Genomic DNA, 10149 nt, shown 5'->3' with positions numbered 1-10149 from the left:
GAAATCGGTGGGGCTCTGACCAAGTTGGAACCACACCAATCTGACCGCTGTAATTGCGGACAATAGGGTGCAACTTTGCATATGATTTGCAAGTCACATGGCATGCAAATCGTTTGCCAAGTTGTACCCGATGTGACCGCGGGCGTCAGTCAGGCAGGTCCTTGCGTTACATACTTGTTGGCAGATCTAAAGGAGATTATAAAATCAGATTGTAAAGTATGTGGTGAGACTTGAGTAGAATCTACTTCTACATTGAGTGTGGTAAGGGTTATTTGTAAACTTAGCCAATTTAAGTGAGGGGTGGTGTCAGGGGTGGACTGACAACTCACGGGGCCCCCGGGCAATAGGGGATCATGGGGCCCCTGTGTCCTTGCCCAAACTCAAAAAAGCCTATGAAAAAGGTACCAGGGGCATCTCATGGGGCCCCCCTACTGACCCCGGGCCCTCGGGCAGTGCTCGAGTTTCCAAATGGTCAGTCTGCCCCTGGGTGGTGGCCAATCTGTGGCCAGTCTGTGGCATATATGTGAATGAGGAGAGGCTCTCACAATGCACACTATGAGGTTGATATACTAAAAGGCAAATAGGCTGTTCATTTTGCAATTGCAGTTGCACTCTGCAAGTTGCAGTTTGCATTTTCAGAATGAATACAAAGTGTTCTCTGACTGGACAAAGTGGAGAGTGTGATTACCGCTCTTTACATTATCCAGTCAGAGAATGGTGTTGAATTGCCAATCTCCTGTGTTCAGAATGCAGTTGTATTTATAGGTACATTGTAGTTATATTGGTCCAAGCTGAACCAATGTAACTATGCATAAAATATCCATACCTGGAATTCATCTTTAATGATTATACTGTAGAGCTGCATTAATTTTTGCCTTTTTTACCTGCCTGTAGTTTTTTTCTTTAAATTGGACCTGTCCTTTGTCTATATAACTTTCCAACAGCACATATTTACATTCTTCAATCTGTCCAGCTGCTAGAAGAGAAAGAAACTCCTGTGAAAACTACGAGTTGTAGCCTTCTATAGGCCCATGGTGTAAGTCACACATCCCTCCATTCCTAGAAGAACCAGTTATTTCACTTAGGTTCTGAGACAGATTGGATTGGTGGAGATATGGATGAAAGGTAAGTATATGTTGGGAAGCGATGGGGGATTAAAGCACACTCAAGCCCTCAATGAACAAAATATAGGTTTGCTTTACGTTCTGCCCATGGGTGCTGCAAGCCCATACCCAAACGTGCATTGTCTGAAAGGACCTGTTTTGTCTGTGGCTTGATAGGGGTATCCAAGTGAGCATTGGAAATAAAGACAAAGACATACTGTACTCTACATTCATTTGAAAGGTAACCTGTTCTGTGAGTAACATGGAGGCTACTTTTACAAACCTCTTCTGTGCCAATAATCACCTCAATATATTTTCATGCACCAAGAGCTCCCTTTTGCCTATGTGGTAATGTTATGAAGGGGTTAACATCAAGAGGCAATCAAGGGGTTAACTGTGCACCTAACAAGTGTAATATGTGCTGATTTTACTCACAGATCTGGCTGTCTTTCTCAGCGCTTTTTAGGGAGAAGAAACAGTCAGATCAATGTTCTGTGGGTTTGTAAACACAGAACACTGTGCTGTGATTGAAAATCATTGGCTGAAACCTGCTGACAAACTTGTGCTGTGTCCAATAACAGCACAGGTCAACAGGGGGGTGCATGTGTGGACACTCAAAAACCCTGCAGCTGTGAGTGGGCAGCAAGTAGTTAAAATGTGTATATTTATAAATAATTCAAAACTGACCCAAAACCAATGTAGTTATACTTTAGCAGAGGATAATGCTCCTTGCAAGTCAGACCTAGTGGTCTAAAATCTTACATATATACAGTATATAAAAAATAATTCTCTGTTAAAAAGTATCCTGTTGTCAGTACCTTTGCCTGTTTTACCTATGTAGTTGTCCTTGGTAAAGTGATGCAATGCTCTTTTTGCTTTTGTTATAATTCTGGCAAATATGGCCTTGGATGAGACGCATGACGATATCCCTGCTAATAGTCACCATTAGGCTGTCTGCTGTCATCGAAGGTACTTTTTTTCAAGAATATTACACTTCAGAAGGCATACTCTACTTACATCCTGAGCAATGGATGAAACACAGATGTAGATTACCGACCTGCTTCTCTTTGAAGGTCCAGTACTGATCAATAGATTATTTTGATGTAAATACATGGACTGGAAATGTAAATTATTAATGTGCTTCCCAAGAATGTGTGAGGTCAGGTGACTGTTTTATGCAGAGCGTTTCACGTGTGAAAATCTATGAGTGCTGGACATGCAAAAATATTAGGACTTTTAAAGGGGAACTTAAGTCACCAGTCAAAATGTAACTTCAGGAAAAGAAAAATCTGTGGGTGGGACTTTATTGGCACAAATAAAAATGCAGCAACACAGACTCATAAAGATACAGTATAAAAATATAAATTGCCCCTATAGGCCCCTTTCGACCCTAAATGCCACCTTTTACTCTCTTCATTAGATATTTTATAGATCCTTTCATTCTCTCAGCTTGAAAACCATGGTATTTAAATGAGCATTAATCCATGTATTGATCTTTCTAATATACAGGGTTTGGACAAAAAAATGGAAACACTACATGAAAATGACATGTTTTGTGTTGAAAGCGGAAGTGATGTAACATTTTTTTGTTTTCACTGTATAATGAGACAGCTAATAGGTGGGAAGCCTAACTTTTGTCATTAACTGCATCCGCTGCTAGTGATACAGAGTCATGTCAGAGCTTACTGAGCTTCATAGAGGGTAAATTGTCAGTGCCCACTTAGCTGGTGTCTCTGTGACTGAAGTTACTGATCAGCAACTTATAGCGGGACTGCGGGACTGTGGAGGGCATTCTCACGCTGGGGGGAACTGACTTGGTGTCATTGACATCCCCAGTGACATCAATACAGTGTTCAGTGCTAATAAAAAGCACTGACACTGTACTAATGGCACTGGGCAGGGAGGGGTTAACATGTGGGGCGATCAAAGGATTAACTGTATGCTGTTTCACTATGTTGGCTGTGTGTGTGCTTCACTGTAAGCACACTGCTTTATTTGGCTCTGCTATGTAGGGCCAAACAAAGCAGTGTGAAGGAGCTGAAAGGGGAGAGATCTGTGTTGTTTATATGCAGGTCTCTCCCCCGTCACAGATGCTCGATGATCACCGGGTGCCGGCGAGTAATCACCAGCCGGGTGCTGGTGATTGACAGCCAAGGCCATGAATGGTGGCGTGGGTAGGACGCGCACGCACCACGTGCGCACCCCCTACTTGGAACTGCAAAATCACATATTTATACAGTATGTGATTTTGCACACCATGCCGCCCTGTAGCAGTATTTCTGCTATAGGGCCGCGCGGAACCCGTTAAGAGCATTTACTGTATGCTACAATGCAAGCCAGCTGCCTGATTTTTCCCAGCCACCAGGCTGGGCTGCCTGATTGAGTTCAGGAGTAGTAAGAATACATATTAAAGTAGTTTATAGTGTAAATATCATCCTAAATTAAAGTTGACCTTTATTTACAGTGATCATTTATTTTTGTATGCAAGTAGAAGTCTGTATAGAGATGCATTAACCACTTGCCCTCCAGAGGATTTACCCCCCTTCCTGACCAGGCCTCGTTTGCTACTCGGCGCTGCACTAATTCAACTGATAATTGCGCATTCATGCAATGTTGCACCCAAACAAATTTACGTCCTTTTTTTCACACAAATAGAGCTTTTTTTCGGTGGTATCTGATCACCTGTGCGCTTTTTATTTTTCACACTATAAACAAAAAAAGACCAAAAATTTTAAAGAAAGACTATAATTTTTACTTTCAGCTATAAAAAATATATAGTAAACTCAAAGTTAGTTATAAATTTAGGCCAAAATGTATTCTGCTACATGTTTTTGGTAAAAAAATCCCAATAAGTGTATTTTGATTGCTTTGTGTGAACGTTATAGTGTCTACAAACTATGGTATAGATACTGCAATTTACGCCATTTTTTTGCTATATAGCGCTGCTCTAGTTTAATGGAAAATTGCGCGGTCATGCAATACGGTACATAAATGAAATTTATGTCCTTTTTTAACACAAATAGAGCTTTCTTTTGGTGGTATTTGATCACCTGTGCACTTTTTATTTTTGGCGCTACAAACAGAAAAATTTTGAAAAAAAAACATTTTTGAAAAAAACAATGTTTTCTCATTTCGGTCATAAAAACTATCCAAAAAAACTAAAATTTCGTCATAAATTTTGGCCAAAATGTATTCTGCTACATGTTTTTGGTTAAAAAAATCCCAGTAAGTGTATATGTATTGCTTTGTGTGAAAGTTATAGCATCTACAAACTATGGTATAGATAATGGAATTTACACAGCTTTTACTTTCTGACTGCCCATCACATTTCTTGAAGTGCTAAAATACCGGGATAGTACAAACACCCTCAAATGACCCCTTTTCGGAAAGTAGACACCCTAAGGTATCTGCTGAGAGGCATATTGAGTCCATGGAAGATTTATTTTTTTTCCACAAGTTTCTGGAAAATGACAAAAACATTTTTTTTTACACAAAGTTGTCATTTAAATGATTTATTGCTTGCACAAGCCATGGGTATATGTGGAATTACACCCCAAAATACTAGCCTAGCCACATACAGGAGCCTGAAATCCAATGACCACTTTGAAAACCTGAAGGTGCATAACTTCCTCATTTCACTTCCTCACTATCTATCACAGTTTTGAAGGCCCTGAAATGCCAGGATAGCACCAAACCCCCCAAATTACCCCTTTTTGGAAAGTAGACACACCAAGGAATTTAAAAACAGGCATGGTGAGTATTTTGCAGATCTCATTTTTTCTCACAAGGTTTTGAAATATAAAAAAAAGAATAGAAAAAATATGTTTTTGTTTTTTTTTCTTCATTTTCCAAAAACTTGTTGCAACAAATGAGATCCTCAAAATACTTACCATGCTTCTTATCAAATTCCTTGGGGTGTTTACTTTCCAAAAAGAGGTAATTTGGGGGGTTTAGGTGCTATCCTGGCATTTCAGGGCCTCCGAAACTATGACAGGTAGTCTGGAAATGTAATGAGGAGATAAAGCCCTTTAAAAGCCTGAATGTGCTTATTGGATTTTGGGGTCCTGTACTTGGCTAGACTGCCAAAATGTCTCCCACATGTGGTACCCCCATATTCGGGAGAAGTAGCAGAATGTATTTTGAAGAGTAATTCCACATATACCCATGGCTTGTGTGAGCAGTAAATCATTTAAGTGACAATTTTGTGTAAAAGAAAAAATATATATTTTTTTGTCATTTTCTAAAAACTTGTGGTAAAAAAATTAATTCTTCTATTGATTCAACATGCCTTTCAGCAAATAGTTTGGAGTGTCTGCTTTCCAAAAAGGGGTTGTTTTGGGGGGTGGGGGCGTTTTATTCCCAGCATTAGAAGTTTATGCCACACATCATTCACTCTTCTAACCACCTGAAGATCAAGCCTTTTCTGACACTTTTTGTTCACATGGAAAAAATCTGAATTTTTTGCTAGGAAATTAATTTAAACCGCCAAACAATATATATTTTTTAAAGCAGACACCCTAGTGAATAAAATGAAGGGTACTACAATTTTTTATGGCACATAATACTCGCGTAGCGATTTTCAAAAGCAAATGTTTTATAAAAAATTAATTTTTTTTACTTTTAATGCACAAAAACACAATATATTGGCCAATTTTTTGGTAAAATATAAAAGATAATGGTATGCCGAGTAAATAGATAGCAAACATGACATGCTTTAAAACTGCGCATGCCCCGTCCAATGGCGACAAACTGCATACATTTTTAATATCCATAGGCAACGCTTTAAAAGCCTTTAAAAGCTACCATTTTAGATTTACAGAGGAGGTCTAGTGTTAGAATTACTTCCCTTGATCTGACGTTCATGGCGATACCTCACATGCATGGTGCAACCGCTGTTTACATACCGGCACAGGGTCAACGTTTGTGCACATAGGTGTGCGTGCATGGGAGGAGTGAGTTTTTTATTTATTTATTTTAAGTTATTTTGATTTTTTTTATTATTTTTACACTGTACCTTTAATTTTTTTTGATCACTTTTAATGCTATCACAGGGAATGCAAACATCCCCTATAACTTCAATGGGCATTGTCATATAATCTTTTTTGAGAAATCTGGGGTCTATCAGACTCTGGATATCTCCTCTGCCCTTACATTATCTAATCAAACCAAAATCGGTGTGATCAGATGCTTTCCCAATTTACAAATGGTGCTGTTTATATCCTGCAAAACTGAAGTGATGAAATGCTCGTAGCTTTCGAATTCTTAGACTATAGAGATGATTGGCACCACTCTGGTCTCCAAACAGCTCTATGGTCAGCTGGCAGAAACACCGGCTGCATTCTCAGGTTCCCCTGATGGCGCGGGTCTGCCCGAGAAGGCCGTGGAAGGCAACGAGGGAGGGGGTCATCATCTCCCGCTGTTTGTAAAAGCAATTCTGCAGTGAAATAGCCACTAGTATTGCTTTTACATGAAAGCCGATCACCGGCTTAAAAAAAAACGATACCAGGATGATGCCTGCAGCTGTAGGTATCATCCTGGTATAACCATTCAAGTCCAGTGATGTACCAGTACATCGCTGATCCTTGTTGGTTATATATGCTATGTTCTCTTTTTTTTTGTATGTGGCCTGTGGGCTGAATGAAAAAAAGAGAAGAAATCTCTGCCAGAAAAGTGTGTGGTATGCCCACCATTAGAATATACCACCTGCATCTACCCACTTCTAATGGTGGACACACATTAGGTCACACTTAACCACAAGCGCCAGTTCCAAGATTGAACACATGTCTAAATAGTGGCACGCTTGAATAAAAATTGTCCACGTATAAGTGGTACCCTATATGGAAAAAGGATGACACCAAGTCCCAAACTATCTTGTCACTGCTCCCCATGTAGTCTTGGCATCCGGAGGGCTTTACGTGACTATCTTTTTCCTCATAAATCCGAAACTTATAAGTATAGCCTGTTGCCCTCTCACAGGTCTTCTACATCTTGACCCCATGTCTGGCACGCTTGCTGGGGAGAAATAGTTTGAATGCAAGGCGGCCAGAAAAAATAATCAGGGACTCATCAACGCAGATGTTTTACTGGGGAGTATAGACACCTGCAGATTTTTGGTTAAGGTGATTTGTGAGGGGCTAAATTCTGTGTAGCCGATCAAATTCAGGGTCACCTCAAGGACGACAGAGTGTATTGTCATTGAAATGCATAAAACACATTATCCTCTCATATCTATGCCTGGCCATGGCAGCAGAGAACACGGCATATGATGAATCGGGTCTGTGGACTAATACAACCGCAATTCATTTTTTTTAGTAATGCCCATGTTGAGGGTTAGGCCCCAAAAAAATTTAAATGCAAAAAAACCGTAATGAGTTTTCATGTGACTGGTCTGGCAAGGTTTGAATTTGGGTTGGCGGCGATAAATTGTTGTGCATATAAATTGCTTTGATCCACAATCAACGCATACAGATATTCCATGAAAAACAGCTAAAAAAATTAAGGGGAGGAGTTAAATATGCTATTTTCATCTGAATTCCGGGTTGGGCAGTGCATGGGGGAAGTACGGGAGCTACAGAATTTGTGGGCTGTCAATCGGGATTTGCAAGCACATCCGGAAGGATACTTGGGGCTCTACAGGCCTGTGTGCGAATTCTTGGTGGTTGCGGGACAATTCTTGTGCTCGCCACCGCACCAGCTTGTACTGCACTTATGGGACTCACCACGCCGCCAAGTCATACTGCAGTGCTGGTATTATTATTATTATACAGGATTTATATAGCGCCAATAGTTTGCTCAGTGCTACAATATAACGGGAGACAATACAGAACAATACAGTCCAATACAAGAGGGTTAGGAGGGCCTGATCCTGGGAGCTTACAATATAAGAAATATGTGAAAGACCAGGATGTACTAGGCCACTAGTACTTGCCAGTTCCCCAAAAGGTAGCGTGGCACTAGTACTGGCACTCTGCTGCATATGAGAGTCATCAAAATTTATCGGCAAGTGCTAACAGAGATCAGGCCTGATTCTGCGAACACTGCGGTTTTGTGTGCAATGTATCAAGTGACAGTGACCTACTGACACTGCACTTGCTGGGGGAGAAGGGGGGGTAAGAGTAGGGGCTAAACACAGGTGCTGGCAGGTGCCAGGGCTGATCCCGCTAACGCTGCGTTTATGGGGACACTATACTAATGTGAACGCTGGTATAGTGCTGATCTGATCAAAGATTAATCCGTCAGACGCTATACTAGCAATGGAGGTTTATTGTGCATGAGCGTGTTCCTGGCAATGAAGGGGTAAATGTGATGACTGGTGTATGGACAGGCAATTTGACGCTATCTGGGAGGGGCGTGAACACCGCGGGAGCACGAATCACGTATATATATGTGATTTTGCGCACCCATGCCGCCCTGTAGCAGTATTTCTGTTATAGGGCGGTCAGGAAGCAGTTACAGAAGCGGTTTGTGTTACGTCGCTGAGATACTTTAACTGACAATTGCGCAGTCATGCAACACTGCACCCAAATTAAATTTACGTCCTTTTTTTCCCACAAATTGAGCTTTCTTTCAGTGGTATTTGATTTGTGCGTTTTTTTATTTTTTCTGCTATAAAAAAAAGGCTGACAATTTTGAGAAAAAAAACAATATTTTGAACTTTTTGCTATAAAACATGTCCAGTAAAAAAATGTAAAAATCTAATTTTGTCATAAATTTAGGCCAAAATGCATTCTGCGACATGTCTTTGCTAAAAAAAAGCCCAATACGTGTAAATTAATTGGTTTAGGTGCAAGTTATAGCGTTTAAAAATGGCGGTATAGATACTGGATTTAAATTTTTTTTATACTAAAAATGGCTGCAATCAGTGACTTATGGCGGCTATCAGCGACTTATGGCGGGACTGCGGGACTACGGCTGACATTCTGATGCTGGGGGGGAACTGACTTGGGGACACTGACATCTCCAGTGACACCAATACAGTGATCAGTGCAAAAAAACCCCACTGACACTGTACTAATGGTACTGGGGAGGAAGGGGGTAACTTTTTTAGGCAATCAAAGGGTTAACTGTGTGAGGGGAGTGTTTTACTAGTGGGCGGGGGGTGTGTACTTCACTGTTGCACGCTGTCCCGGAAAGCTCTCTGGGACAGTGAGCTGGGAACTGACAGGGAGCAGCGCTGCATTGAAAACAATGCAGCTGTGCTCTGCGTCACTGTAATGACCGGCTGGGACCCGGTGATTGACACCCGCGGCTGCAATTGGTGGCGCAGTTAGGGCGGGTGTGCACCTCGTGCACGCCCTCTACCTGATATGCAAAATGACGTTTATAATCGTGATTTTGCACAGCGGTGCCGCCTTGCTGCAGTATATGTACTGTGGCTGGTCGGCAACCGGTTCAAATAAATGCAGAAACACCCTTGTAGCAAATTATGTGTCACCAAGACAGCATAGGTAGCACAAAGATTGTTGCATGATGGTTTATATTTATTTATTCATGTAGCCAGGCAGCTGATCCTTTCTTCCCCCTGGCTCATCTGCCTGCCCTCTCCACCAGTTTGCTGTGTAAACAGCCGGCTGTACTGTGACAAGGGAGAGGTAAGCTGCAGGTTGTCTGTGTAACGGCCCCCCTCCTCCTGTCAGCAGGGCAGATTTCTACCACAAGAGAGAACTGTGTGTTTGTGGACTCTATTTCACCTATCTCCTAGCAACAGCAATGGACCAATCAGCAGTAGGAAGGAGAGAACCGAATGTTTCTGGAAAAAGGATTCTACTCAGTGTGTGACAGGAGATTGGTGTGACAGGAGTGTGACAGGGTTGTATCAAGATATCTCCACCGAAGAGAGAAAGATGCTGGTCATTGGAGCCCACAGCCATGTAAAAGACAGCCAGAGGGTACAGAGCACTGTACAGAGTACTGAGGGACGAAGCTACCTACCAGAGTTGTTGTGGACAATTCAGAGTCAGCTGATACCCTGTCAGAGAGAACACTTGCTGTATCGCTGGGTCTGGTGATAGGGCCTTGTTGCTGCTACTTTTTACCTCTGTTAGTG

This window comes from Staurois parvus, unplaced genomic scaffold, assembly GCF_062004578.1.
Source record: "Staurois parvus isolate SC_StPar_1 unplaced genomic scaffold, SC_StPar_1.0 ptg000186l, whole genome shotgun sequence".
NCBI classification, from domain to species: domain Eukaryota; kingdom Metazoa; phylum Chordata; class Amphibia; order Anura; family Ranidae; genus Staurois; species Staurois parvus.
This window is presented reverse-complemented; position numbering follows the sequence as displayed.